Here is a 14,409-nt window from a genome sequence, read left to right on the forward strand (position 1 = left end):
CTCCTCCAACTTTGCTTCTCCTGTTTCTTTCTTTCCTCCTACAGAACTCCCTTTAAAATATCTTGAAAAGCAGGATTCTTGTTGGCATACTCTCTTAGTTTCTGTTTATCTGTGAATATTTTGAACTCTTCATCATTTTTGAATGCTAGCTTTGCTGGATAGAGTATTCTTGGTTGGAAATTCTTTTCTTTTAGTACCTTGACTATGTCATACCACTGCCTTTTTGTCTTCATGGTTTCAGACGAGAAATCAGCACTTAATCTTATGGAGCCTCCCTTGTATGTGATGGTTCTCTTTTCTCTTGCTGCTTTTAATATTTTCTCTTTGTCTTGTGCATTGAATAATTTGACAAGTATATGTGTTGGAGTAGGACTGTTGGACTTTATGCTGTTCAGGGTGCATTGTGCTTCCTGGGCATTTACATGCATCTCCCGCAATAAGTTTGGGAATTTTTCAGCTATTATTTCCTCCAACACCCTTTCTGTCCCCTTTCCCTTCTCTTCCCCTTCTGGGATGCCTATAATGTGCATATTTTTGCATTTTGCATTGTCATTCAGGTCTCTAAGTCCCTGCTGGATATTTTCTATCTTTTTAATGATCAATTTTACTATCTGTTTGATTTCAGATGTCCTATCTTCCACATCACTAATTCTTTCCTCTGCCTCTTCAAATCTGCTGTTATATTCTGAGTGTATATTTTATTTCTTGGATCATGCTGTTTATCCCCATCATATCTGTTATCTTTTTGGGTATGATTACAATTTCTTCAGTATGCTCTCCAAGTGTTTTCTTAATATGCTTAATCTCATCCTTCACTTCATTAAATTGGTCCATGATACATGTTTTGAGAGCTTTAATTACTTGTTCAATGTTCCACTCCTCTTCCTGGTTTTTAATTTGTTCATTGGATTGGGCCATGTTTTCCTGATTATTGGTATGATCTATAGTTTTTTGTTGCTGTCTGATCATCAATTTATCTTGTTGGGTTTATTTACTTGATTAGCTTCTTTGTCTCAGGGTTTGTATAGTTGTTATTCATGTGTGTGTTAAGTCTTCTCTTTGTCACTTTGTTCTTATTCTATTTCCTAGTTGTTGGCTAAGATCCCTTGAAGGAAAATATTAGGGCCAGAGAAAATAAAAGGGGTAAGAAAAGAAAAATATAGTGGAAATATTAATAGTGAATGTTAGCAGAAGAACTATGTGAGACCTAGGAGAATGTATAATGAACTCATGTAAGCTGTGTAGAGTTATAAAAGTAAAAATATGGTGTACCTATAATGAGATAGTAAACTGAATGTGGGGAGGAATATAGTATGCATTAAAAGGCCAGTGTGGTCAGGAGAGAGGGAAAGAGAAAAGAAATGACAATAACATGAAGAGTGAATAAAAGATAGAAAACAGAATAGAGGTATTAGAAATAGTCAGTAATATTGGGGGATAAACAAAGAGAGGTGGAATGTAAGAGAAACAATAAATGATGGAGGATAGAAAGATGTAAAAGAAAGGGGATAGCACTGGTAGCCAAAATCACTATACATAGAAAAGAGGAAATTGGGGATGAGGAAGAACAGCAAATAAAAATGTTGCCTGCAGCACCTAATATTAAAAAAAAAGGAAAAAGAAAGAAAGAAGAAAAAAGCTATCAAGAAAAAGAGAATGTAAAAAAAAAAAAGAAAAAAGGAGGGATTATGGGGGATAAAGAGAAAGGAAAAACAAGAAAACAAACCAACAAAAAAGACCAGACAAGGGCTCAGGCAAGAAGTCTTCTCTTTTTTTTTTCCAAATTCTACTCAATTTATTCCTTTTTTAAAAAATATTACATTAAAAAATATGAGGTCCCCATTCACCCCCACTGCCCCCACCCCACCACTCCCCCCACAGTAACACTCTCCCCCATCATCATGACACATACATTGCATCTGGTGAGTACATCTCTGGGCATCGCTGCACCATAGCCCACACTCTCACACGTTCCATCCAGTGGGCCATGGGAGGACATACAATGTCCGGCAATTGTCCCTGGAGCATCACCCAGGACAACTCCAAGTCCCAAAAATGCCACCACATCTCATCTCTTCCTCCCATTCCCCGCACCCAGCAGTTACCATGGCCACTTTTTCCACACCAATGTCACATTTTCTTGATTATTAACCACAATAGTTCATGAATAGAATATCATTAAGTCCACTCTAATCCTTACTGTATTCCTCCTTCCTGTGGACCTTGGCTTGGTTGTGTCCATTCCACATCTATGTTAAGAGGGGGTTTAGATTCCACATGGATACTGGATGCAATCCTCCTGCTTTGTAGTTGTAGGCACTCTAGGCTCCATGGTGTGGTGGTTGTCCTTCTTCAACTCCATGTTAGCTGAGTGGGGTAAGTCCCTAAATCAGAGTGTAGGAGCTGAAGTCCACTGAGGCTCAGGGCCTGGCTATCATATTGTCAGTCCAGAGATTCAAATCCCCTAGATATATCTTAAACCCCAGCACCAACTACAATTCCAGTAAAGTAGCAGGAAAGGCTTGTGAAAAGAGATCCCATCTGAGTCCAGCTCCATCACGCAGAAACAGCAGCACCAAAGAAGGGCCAACTGACATGGCAGTGAACCCCATCTGCCATGACCATAGAAACTGTGGGTCTCTTTAGCCCTCAAAAGGACCAATACCTGGGGTTGTATCTACTTTATCTGTCTCTGAGACTCTGCTCAGGTGTGCATAAGGGCAATCCTTCTGACAACCTCCAGACTCTTTTTTAGAGACTCATAGCCATATGAACTCATTTGTCCTTCCCGTTTCCCCCTTACTTTAGGTCAAACAGCATTTTTAACTCCTGTTATTATATGTAGACAGGGATATTCTGCTGGTCCACATTGAACCTTTAATTCAAGGTCATTTTCTAGTTATATCATCAGCTGGTACTTGGTAGTGATCCCTCGGTGCCAGGGAGGCTCATCCCCGGGTGTCATGCCCCATGCTGGGGGGGAAGGCATTGCATTTACATGCTGAGTTTGGCTTCGAGACTGGCCATATTTGAGTAACACGGAGGCTGTCAGGAGGGAACGCTTAGGCACAGTGCTGCTCTAGGCCTTGTTCTTATTTCAGGTGTATAGGTTCACAAGCATAGTCATTAGTATCAGGGGCTCCCTGTTGGAACCTCATTCCTTCCTGGTCCTTACTGTTGCACCTGGGGGACTGCCGCTGCTCCCCTAGGGACCATGACAGGGCCCCCCCAGCCGGGAACCCAGTACCCCTCCAGCTTCCTGAAAAGTGAAGCCCAATATAATGTCAGGTTCCCTTACTAGTAAAATAGAATATAGCAATGAGTTTAAAGGTTAGATGTAGAATACATATTGATTTGGAAAAATTCTACATCCTATCTTTTTCTTTCTTTTTTCCTAATTATTGAGCTTCTCTTCACAAGAGCCTTAGATCACAGTAATTCATATATATAATATACAGTAATCCCATATATCCATTATAAAACATTTTCCCTTACACAGCAATAATCTTTTAACTTATTCATATCATATTTACTGAAACTGATGTACAGATATTGAGACAATAGCTTTCAAACAAGGTAACATTTGTGTTTACATTGTGGTTTATACTTTAGGCTATACAGTTTTCTAAATTTTTTAGTTATCCTATGTTTTACATTATGGTTTACATTATTAGTCTGTCATCCCCTATATGTTTTTGGTGTAATATTACATGTTTTATATCCATTCTTGTGTACTCTTGTGAAACACTTCTTTTGCCCTCACATTTACTTTGGTTACCTCTATTCAATATCTATTTCCCCCTCCCCTTGGGCCCTACAGTGACAGTCAATCTTCATTTCTTGAGGAGCCATGTTCAGAGATACTTGCAACAGTGTTGAGGGCTTGACTTACTCAACTAACCTAAGGCCCTGGGAGTCACCCTTTCTCTTGAGAGATACAGTTCCCTCTATTTGATGGCATTAGTCCTCCCCAGAATGTGGGTTTACCTTCACTCTCATTATATGGGTCTCTACCCAATGTTATAACCTACTCTGGCAAAATGAACATTCAGATATTCCCTTTGTGGTTTAACAAACTGTTTAGGATCTGACCTTCCCCCTTTCTCCTTTCCTCACTTCCCTCTCTTCCAGGGCAGTATGAAGGCTGTGTGTGGGCTCCCGTAGGAGATTCAAATGGGTCCCTGGTGAACCGACTCACCTCAGAAAATAATATCTCTTAATTTCTTGAGAGAGATAGCACCCACCCCTTGCCAGGAACACTAAATATGCTATTGGAAGCATGCAAAGCATGTCCTACTGTCCCTCTCCCTCAGGTGTGCTACAGGGGGGCTAGTTAATTTCCTGACTCCACCTTCTCCCAGACCAATTTTCCTATCCCAGGCCATTTAGGTAAATTAGGCTCTCTCAGCAGATTCACCTCTCCTTCTTCCTAGGCTCTCCCCAAGTCAGCTGATATGCTCCTCCAAACTCAGTAAAAGGAAGGAACCAGAAAACTGAACCTGCATACCTTGGGCCCCTCTGTCCCTCCCACCTAAACCCTCCCACTCTTGGAGTTAGTCCAAGACTGGAGGGCTAGGGCAATGCCAGATTTCCTAGAGTTTAGAGCTTGGGAAACAGAGGCCCAGGAGAGTGCAGACTCAGGGTACAAGGGTTGTGAAATGTGGGTTGTGGGGGTTCAGAGCAGATGGACTTGGGGTTCATGTGTTCAGGGAACACGGGGTTTGGGAATGCTGCCTCACGACTGGCTTGCTCAGGAAGCACTGCATCCCTTAGCCCTAGGAAAAAGGGATTTACCTTCCCACAGCTTCCAAGTTCTGTTTTAGAAACCCACAGTTCTATTTTGTGCAAGCACTAATTTTGTTGCAGTCTCTCCATATAGACATCCAGACACCTCCTGCTTAGTAGAATCCCCGAAACAGCTCTCTCTGGTAGGATCTTGTCACCACTCAGCCAGTCCTTTGCAGGAAAGATGACAACGGTATACTTAGATGCCATCTTGCCCCTCCTCTGTACAATTCAGTTTTACAGATAATTAACCTGAGGTTAGAGTGCAAGAGATTTCATCCATTTAACACATTTACTTAGTGTTAAATATAGAATAAGAATTCTGACCAGAACAATGCAGTTCAATATTCTTTACACTATCCCATGCTATTCAAAACAGGAGGAAAATTGGAGAGAGAATAGAGAAAACAAGAAACAAGATAAAAAGAAAAAGCTGTTAATCAGAAATGCACTCTAGGATCACCCAGGTAATTTTTCCCCCGAAGTATATACAACCTGACACACCCCAGAATGATGGAATTTGAAACTCTGGAAGTTGAGATGTCCAGATGACACATATGTGCATGACCCCTTGAGAGCTACTGGGGTATGTGTGGTAAAGGTCTATATGTTAAAATCACTTCTGAAATATTGTATTAGAACTCCATTCTCAGACTTCATTTTTAGGTGACAACACTGATTATATTTCTTTTTGAAAGTCTTCCCTCTCTGGATTTCTCAGACTTTGTCCTGTTTCTCTTTCTATGTCTAGATTGCTTTTTTGAGGCTCTTGTGTGGATTTTTGTTCTTCTAATTGACTTTTGTAGTTTTGGTACCCTCCTAATTAGAGTAGAGGTTCTTAACTAAGGGCAATTTGGAAATATCTGGAGACAATGCTGGTTGGCACAACTTAAGAGGTACTACTAATATCTGATGCACAGAGCCAAGGGTGTTGATAAACATTCTATAATTGTAGAACATTCCTCCACAAGGCATTTTCAGCCCAAAATGTCAATAGTGCTGAGATTGAGACTCTGAAGTAGAGGATGGCATTTGAATGCTCAGGTGTGTTTTAGGTTTATGAAGTCAGAAAGGCAAGCACTTGTGTGTGAAGCTGACTTTCAAATAGTTAGTTTTTTTTTAATGAACTGCAAGTGCTTCAGCTGCTGTGGAACATCTTTGAGGGCTAGCACTGCTTCTCATTCATGTTCCTATCCCCAGCATTTAGGACAGTTCTTTAATCACAGTAAGCACTAAAAAAAGTTTGTTCAACTTTTAAAATGATCTGAAGACATGGATCTTTAAGAGATTTAATTTATTAAAATGACTACAGTTCCACTAAATGCATGAATCCAAAAGGAAAATAATAAAAGAAAAGAACACAATTTCAGAGATTTCAAATTTTTGATTGAGGACAAGTAATTCACTGAAAGAATCCATGAAATATTTGTGAAAATAAGTGTATTGAAGAGACCAACAAATACCATCACATCTTCTAGAAATACCAGTCCTGATCTTTGGTTTCACTCTTCTTTTAAGGAGAAAGAGACAGGATGTTCTTAGTAACATGCTGCTTTCAAGCAGACTCCAGTTCAGTCATCGGTTTTCACCTCATCTGTGATAAGAATAGAATATATTCTTTTGACTCTTGTGTTATGTGATTGATGCATGGTGATTACATTATGATTTACATTTTTAATCCAATTTTATTGATATGTATTCATAAAATGTATAATCCGTCCAAAATGTACAATCAATGATATGTGTTATAATCAGAGTTAGGGATTCCTCATTTCAGTTAATATTAGGGTATTTTCATTTCTCCAATAATAATAAAATTATAATAAACAAAAATCTCTACCCTTTAATAATCTTTCTATCCTTTCAGTCTTTCTATCCTTCCCCTCCTATATAGCTGTTATTCTGTTTCTATTACTCTAATTTATTTGTATTTATATTTTGTATAGATAAAGTCAAACAATATGTAGTACTTTTCATCTAGTTTTTTTTTCCTTTAGTATGTTTCCTTTTTTGTACAGTTAATGGAAGATTATTAATATATTACTATACATTGTTGTCCATAATTTTCATTGTTCATATTTTTGCCTGATACAAACATCTTTTAAGATCACTGTACATTTGTTCTGTTTAAAAAAAAACAGTGTTATATATGCAATATTACCCATACTCATATTTCATATGAAGTTTCACTACACTGTGCACTACACAGTCCCATGCTTCACTTTTCAGCTTTCTTTCTAGTAATATATAGAACTTTAAACTTTTCTTTTCAACCACTATCTTGCCCATATAATAGCACTGCTAGGTATGAACACTATGATGTGCTTTCATCATTTATATTCATTTCCAAATATTTACAAGCAACCTTTTTAACAATTCTGCAAAGATTAAATATCAGCTTTTCACTATTTAACTTCATTCTGTTTTCTGGTCCCATGTTCTACTATTAATTCAATGAGTCTACAGAATATATTTAATTCATAATAACACAATTGTGCAGTATTTGTCCTTTTGTGTCTGGTCTAATTTACTCAACATAATATCCTTTAAGTTCATCCATATTGTCATATGCTTCCTGGCTTCATTTTTTCTTACAGATGAGTAATATTTTGCGTCATAAGTATATACCACAATTTGTTTATTCATTCATTGCTTAAGGGACACCTGGGTTGCTTCCATCTTTTAGGGATCATGAATAATGCCTCTATGAACATTGGTGTGAGGATATATGTTAGTGTCACTGCTCTCAGTTCTTCTGGGTACATACCTAGTAATGGTATTGCTGGTCACATGGCAAATCTATATTCAACTTCCTTAAGAACTGCCAGACACTCCTCCACAGTGGCTTTACCATTCTACATTCCCACAAATAATGAATAAGCATTCCTATCTCTCCAAATGCATTATTTGCATGCACCATTTATTCTTTCGCTTTCATATGTCATATCTTATTTCCATCTGTCATTTTATCCTCTTGGTTTTCCTTTCAGATAATCTTCCATTCTACATTCTCCTTAAGCATTTCACTCCCATCTTTTCCTTTCAGACTTTAGGACTCTCTTTACTGTTTCTCGTGAAAACAGATTCCTTTTTATGAACTCTCTTAGTTTCTGTTTATTTGTGATTACTTCAAACTCACATTCTTATTTAAAAGACTAATTTTGCTAGTTATAAAGTTCTGGACTTGAAATTTTTCTCTTTCAGTATTCTAATTATGTCATACCACTGTCTTCTCACCTCCATGGTTTCTTCTGGGAAATCTGCTCTAAGCCTTACTGAGCATCCCTTGTATATGATGTGTTGCTTCTCTCTTGCTGCTTTCAGAATTTTCTCATTATCTTTAGTATTTGACATTCTTAGTAGTATGTGTCTTGGAGTCGGTCTATTCAGATTTGTCTGATTGGAGTATGCTGTGCTTTTTGGACATGTAAATTCATTTCTTTCATGAGAGTTGGCAAATTTTCAGCCATTATTTCCTTAAATTCACTTTCTACCCCTTTTCCATTCTCTTCTTCTTCTGAAACTCCCATAACATGTATGTTGTTGTGTTTCCTGTTATCATTCAACTCCCTGAGCCCCTACTCATTTTTTTTCCAATTCTTTTCTCTCACTGTTCTTCTGTATCTTCAATTTCAGCTATTCTGTCCTCTGCATCCCTTATTTTTTCTTCTATGAATTTGAGTCTGCTGTTGTATGCCTCTAAGGTGTTTTATTTTATTTTTTAAAGATACTTAGATTATACAGATGTCACATAAAAAACATAGGGGAATCCCATATATCCCCACAACTCCCACATTTTTCCACATTGACAACATCCCTCATTAGTGAGGTACATTTATTGAAATTGATGAACATGTTTTGAGAATTGCCACTAAGCATGGATGAAAGTTTACTTTGTAGTTTACACTCTCTCCCACCCAATTCTGTAGGTTATGGCAAGATTTATAATGTCCTATATCTGCATTTTCATTCAGGACAATTTCCAAGTTTCAAAAATAACCCTGTATCACACCTGTTTTTCCCTCTCCCTGCCCACAGAACCTCCAGTGGCCACTCTTTCTACATCAGTGATATAATTTGTCCATTGCTAGAATCACAATAAGTCTACAGTAGAATACCAATAAGTCTACTCTAGTCTATAGTTCATTACCCAATCCTGAAGTTTCTGGGATAATGATGTCCATTCCATCTCTAATTGAGAGAAGGTTGTTATCCCATAGGGTCAATGGATGGGACTGTTTTGCTTGCAGTGGTAGACTCTCTTGGTTCCTTGGTATGGTAGTTGTCCACCATCACCTCCATGTTAGTTGTCCTAAGTGAGACCAATAAACTGGAGAGTAGGTGTTGCAACTCTGTTGAGATTCAGGGCCCAGCTGGCACATGGACAGCCCACACACTTAAGTCTCTTGGACATACACCTACCACCTCTATTATCTGTTATAGGTTTAACTAGAAGGACAGATGAGCCATGTGTAGGGAAATGACAACTGAGTCCAACTCTGTCACTCTGGGGAGCATAATTCCAAAGTAGAGCCCACTGGCAAGACACCAAACTTCTGAGCTACCTGCCATGACAGTAGTGTCTGGATGTCTCCAGAGCCCTCAGGAGCCCCACTATTTTTGGTAGTATCTACTTTGGAAGTCAAAGAGATTCTGCTGAGATGTGCCTAAGCGTAATTTCTGGAATGGCCTCCCAACTTCCTTTGAAGTCTCTTAGCCCTATAAACTAATTTGTCTTCACCTTTTCCCTTTTTTGGTCAAGGTGTTTTTCTAGTGCATTGCTAATTGATGCTTGGTAGTAATTCCTCAGTGCCCGGGAGCCTCTATTGTGTTTTTAATCCCACACATTGTACCTTTCTTTCCCATAAGCTCTGTTATTTTTCTATTCAGGTTTTAAATTCTTCTTTGTGCTTGCCCAGTGTTTCTTGATGTCTTTATCTCTTTAGACTTATTGTCTCTCAATTCATTGATTTGATTTAGCAGATTTGTGTGAATTTCATTGAATAAATTTCTCAAATTCTGTCTCAGATGGAGCTTTGATTTGTTCCTTAGCTTGAGCTATATCTTCCTTCTCCTTAGTATGGCTTATAATTTTTTGCTGATGTCTAGGCATCTGATTATGAGGGTGAGTTTACTCAGATGCTCATTTTCTTTCTCTTATGTAGAGATTTAGAGGAGGGAGGTTGTGTGTTACTGCTGTTCTTTGATTTTTGGTTCAATCTCTTCTACTTCTTTATAATTAACCCCATTTAATTGCTCACACCTGGGCCATGGACCCAGTAATGGGTTGCAAACCAGCTTTCAAGGGACTTTTTTAATGGCAATACGTCTTTATTTTTCATACAGTGTCACTGCATGAAGCTATTCATAGAACACATTGCTATTTTCAGATATATAAACCTGAGCAAAAGCATTTTAGTATGCTTCTTTATTATACATAGAAAACTGGTTAGCATCTTCAGACACTAAGACTAGAAAGTGAAAAGGGTTAACTCCATTTGTTGATAATGTTTATGAACCACTCAGCAGTGTTATTATGAGCTTCCTTCACCTGAAAGCAAAATTATGATCACTATAGCAGCATCTGGGCAATGCGAAAACTCAGGTCTAGTCAAGATGTAACAAGCAAGTAAGGGGCAAACACCATGTCCCTATTTTGAAGGGAGATGGATTTGGAGCCTGGTTCCATATATTTAGAGTTGACTTAGATGTCTTAATAGCTTAATGTTGAGTTTCCCTTACCACATAGAAGGCAATCAGCAATAATTGAGAATTCCTGAAACATAACTGAATAAGTGTGGGATTAAAAAGCAGAACCCTAAGTAACAGAAGTGCTACTTTACAACTTTTACCCAGTTCTCACTTGTTGTCCTGTAAAAAAGCCTTCATCTTATGAGTTTTAGTGAAAGCCTCTAGCAAGTGTAACAAACCTTTCTCAACTCAGTTCTATATATTAAGTATCAGAAATAAGTGCCCATGAAGTAGATGTGTTCACAGGAAGATGACAGAGTTTCTACTGGAAGAAAGTGTCAAGTTTCCTCTTGGGGTTATCAAAGGAATCTGTTTCCATATAATCACCCTGGCCCTGTTCCTACGGCTCCTTCCATTCTTCTGAGGAAGAAGGCTGTGCTGCAGCTGAGATCTCCCCAAGAGACAGATGTGAAATAATGCCGGATGCATCTTCCACATTAGGTATGAGATGGTGTCTTTGACAAGACCAAATTCTTGATACAGAGGTAAAACATTGGTGATAAAAATGTCCCACCATGGGTTAAGAAACTTTGGATGAATCATGGTGGGATCATGGGCATCATTTTTGACACTTTTTGTTTTGGGGTCATAAGTATAATTCCATGGTTTGTTTCATCCCAGGGGATACACAACTTTATCATGTGTACTGAACACTTTAAATGCTGGAAGGTAGGAGTATTTAGAAATGCTGCTTATGCTATAAATAAATTACAGATGTTTTCTGATATCTGTTGTTGACCATATGCTTTAAAACATATTCAGTAAACCCTGGTCCCAACATCAAACTACTTTGCTTAGAATCAAGGTGTGAGTGTCGATCGCTCAATTCAACTGAAGGTTGGTAAACAAAAACTCTAAACCCTGGGTCTGGTTGTGCCAACAATTCTTCTCTCTCAAAAAGATCATTATTTGTTAGCATCAAAGTATCTGCATCCATTAACACACATTTTGAATACTGTATAAGTGACCAGGAGTGGAGTTTTGTCAGTGTGATGCCCAGCTCAAGCCTCATAATTAAGATTAGATGAGCAGAATCACCACTCTCCAGGACATCTGCCATTGCGGCGGCTCGCTCGGTCGGTAGAAGTGGGGTCTGGCTGCAGACAAGGGGTCGGTCCAGCTCTGGACGAGGGGTCGGTCCCGCTTGGGATGAGGGGTTGGTCCCACTTGGGACGAGGGGTCGGTCTGGCAGCAGACGAGGGATCGGTCTCACAGGGGTTGCGCGGTTCAGCTGACGGGGTCGCCCGGCGAAGCCGGCGACGAGGGGGTCGCCCAGAGAAGCAGGCGACGAACTGGGGACAAGGGAGGCCAGGCCCTTGTCGGGGGCTCTCAGGACTGGAGGGCGCATGGCAGAAGAACTACCGCGGAGACAAGGTAAACACGCAAGTCCACTTTATTGAGGGAGAGGCAACAGTTTTATAGGGGCTGGGGAAGGCTGATTGGTCGAAGCCATGCCCTGTTCTGATTGGTTGCCGGCAAAAGGTCAGTGGGCGGTACTGGACGGGGGAGGGGTGGTGGTTAGGGATTGGCTGTCGCTGTTGCTGGGGGAAGGGGCAGGGTTTAGGGATTGGTGGCTGCTGTTGCTGGGGTGGAGGGCAGACTTGAGTTTCCCACCTTGTGCCTGGCTGTTGCTGCTGTCGGGGGAGGGGAAAGGGCAGACTGGATTTTTCCACCCACGCCTGGCTGTTGCTGCTGTCGGGGGAGGGGAAAAGGGCAGATTGGAATTTTCCGCCCTGCGCCTGCACAGGGAGAAAGAAGGCATCGTGTGGCGCTATCTGGGAGGAGGGGCGGCCGCGGAAGCATGGCTGCCGAGAAGGGGAGACCCGAGGGCACTCTGCGCCCATGCCGAGCTCCCTTCAGGGGTGGCGGTGAGTCTGACCAGCCACCCTATTATGGGGGCAGCGGCTTGGCCTGCCGCAGCCGCTCCCCCGCCAGGCCAGCAAACCACACTTCAGCCCGAGGGGTGACCGCATGCCATGATAACTTCATCGAAGACATCTCTAACACTTTTCTCATGGAGTCTAAGACCTGCAGTATAGCAAGATGCCAGCCTCCTATTAGTACTGTGCTGTTTCAAAGATAAGCCTAGGACCTGGGCTCCTTTGACCCAGGCATCATTTGTGGTCAGTGTCACAAAAATCTAATCATCTGTGCTCAACATAGCCATCCATATCCTAGAGCTACTCTTTGATGAGGCTGCCATGCCCCAGGGCATTCAGGGTGCCTCCCTGGGCCAAATCTCCTTCTGCAAGCTGGTCTCCTTTGGTGCCATCATTCAGGTTGTACTCATCTTTTGCCTGTTGGGGTTTTCAATTGTGGTCTTCTACAGTTCTTCACTCTTCTATGTGGCCTGATGGCAAAATAAAGCCATGACACAGGTAACTGGGAACTGGGACTGTCTCCAGGCCCTAAGTTCAGCACTACCTATGTTGTCTTGAACCCTGGAGCTCACTTGCTGTGGAAGCTTCAATTGGCTTCACCACACTATGGTGAAGATCTTCAGTACAGCTGTGCAAGCAAAGCTGATGTGGGCCTTTTCAGTGAACAGAATGTCACTGCCTATGTTCAGTTTTCCCTGGGCATCTAGGAAGACCCAGCACCAAAGACCTCCAGGAGGGGATAGTAGGGAGAAAACTGGACATGCTCTCTGCTGCTCAAGCTTGGAGGGGAGTCCTAGGGTTGGATGGACCTCAGAATCTAGAATCTGAAAGAGTGGCTGACAGAGTGGAGTTGAGCACTGTTGCATAATCTGAGCCAGAGTTTGGGACCAGCCCCGATATTTTTCCAGACTTAACTATAGGCCTTAGCATGGGGTAGTGCTGGGTGACACAGTCCTGGTCCCAAATCCATTTATACATCAATCTGCATCACTGCTGTTCCAGGTCATTCCCATAGCCATGTTTACATGATTTGATGTGCAATATGGTGGGCTGATGTCAGAGGATGCCTAGAGTTAGGGGCAGACTTTGGAGGCAGGTTGTCTCCCATGCCTCTGGCCCAGCAGAACCTAAGCACTGTGCCTCCTTGAATGGGATTTGGATCACTAAGTCCAAGGGCATAGGGAGGAAGAGGCTAAATTGATCAGCAATAAAATTGACCCCAGGGTTTATTTTGATTTAAAACAATTTTAAAAGCCTCTTTTATTTACTTCTATTTTCTTTGCATGCATTTCCTTGATCTGCTAGCAGAGGGCACACTGCAGCACACCTCTCGCTCAAACCCTGGTCAGAATGTATTCACTGTAATACCAACTGGATAAATCCTGTCTTGGGGCTATTCAGAGCCTTGCAAATCAAACTTTCCCAGAAGCTGGTCTCTTCCCTTTGCCACCAGTCCTCTTCCTTTTCCCAGGTAAGAATTAATTCCACTCCCTTCGGTGTCCTCAACAACCAATCCTGGTCAGTAGGAAGGGTGTTTGAGAGGATTGAGTCTTTTCAGTCCCATGCTGGCCATGTCCGTAGCTAACTGCCAGAGGCTGGAGGACTCAAGTCTGTCTATTCCAAGGGTGGGCAGTGGCAGTTGCAGGTTTTACTGACTGCCTTTTCCTGTTGAAAGTCTTTTTCTTTCTCTTTGACCCTCTATCTTCTGAGTGGTGTCCAGTCCTCCCTTGGTGGCCTATTTCCTAGAATACTTTTTCAAGCTGTTTCTCCCTTTAGCTATTTCTGGGAGAGAAGTGAATCCTGTGTCTCTCTAATCCTCCATCTTCTAGGTTTATGGTTTTTTTGCTTCACTAACTATGATTATGTCTTCTGAAAATATATATATTCTGTTCGTATTTATATTTATTCTATATACTTGCACAAATGGTTCACTGAAATTATTTTTAGTAAAGTACATAGATATTAGGAAAGTGGTATAGGAAAGAATATAATT

At 40.8% G+C, this 14,409-nt stretch overlaps 1 pseudogene; it reads left to right on the forward strand.

Annotated features, from left to right (window-relative positions):
* LOC131279783 (protein LMBR1L-like) overlaps window positions 1-13,244 on the forward strand; it is a 109,736-nt pseudogene extending 96,492 nt beyond the window's left edge.
* The last annotated feature ends 1,165 nt before the right edge of the window (window positions 13,245-14,409 follow it).

Source organism: Dasypus novemcinctus, chromosome 1 (assembly GCF_030445035.2).
Source record: "Dasypus novemcinctus isolate mDasNov1 chromosome 1, mDasNov1.1.hap2, whole genome shotgun sequence".
Classification (NCBI taxonomy): domain Eukaryota; kingdom Metazoa; phylum Chordata; class Mammalia; order Cingulata; family Dasypodidae; genus Dasypus; species Dasypus novemcinctus.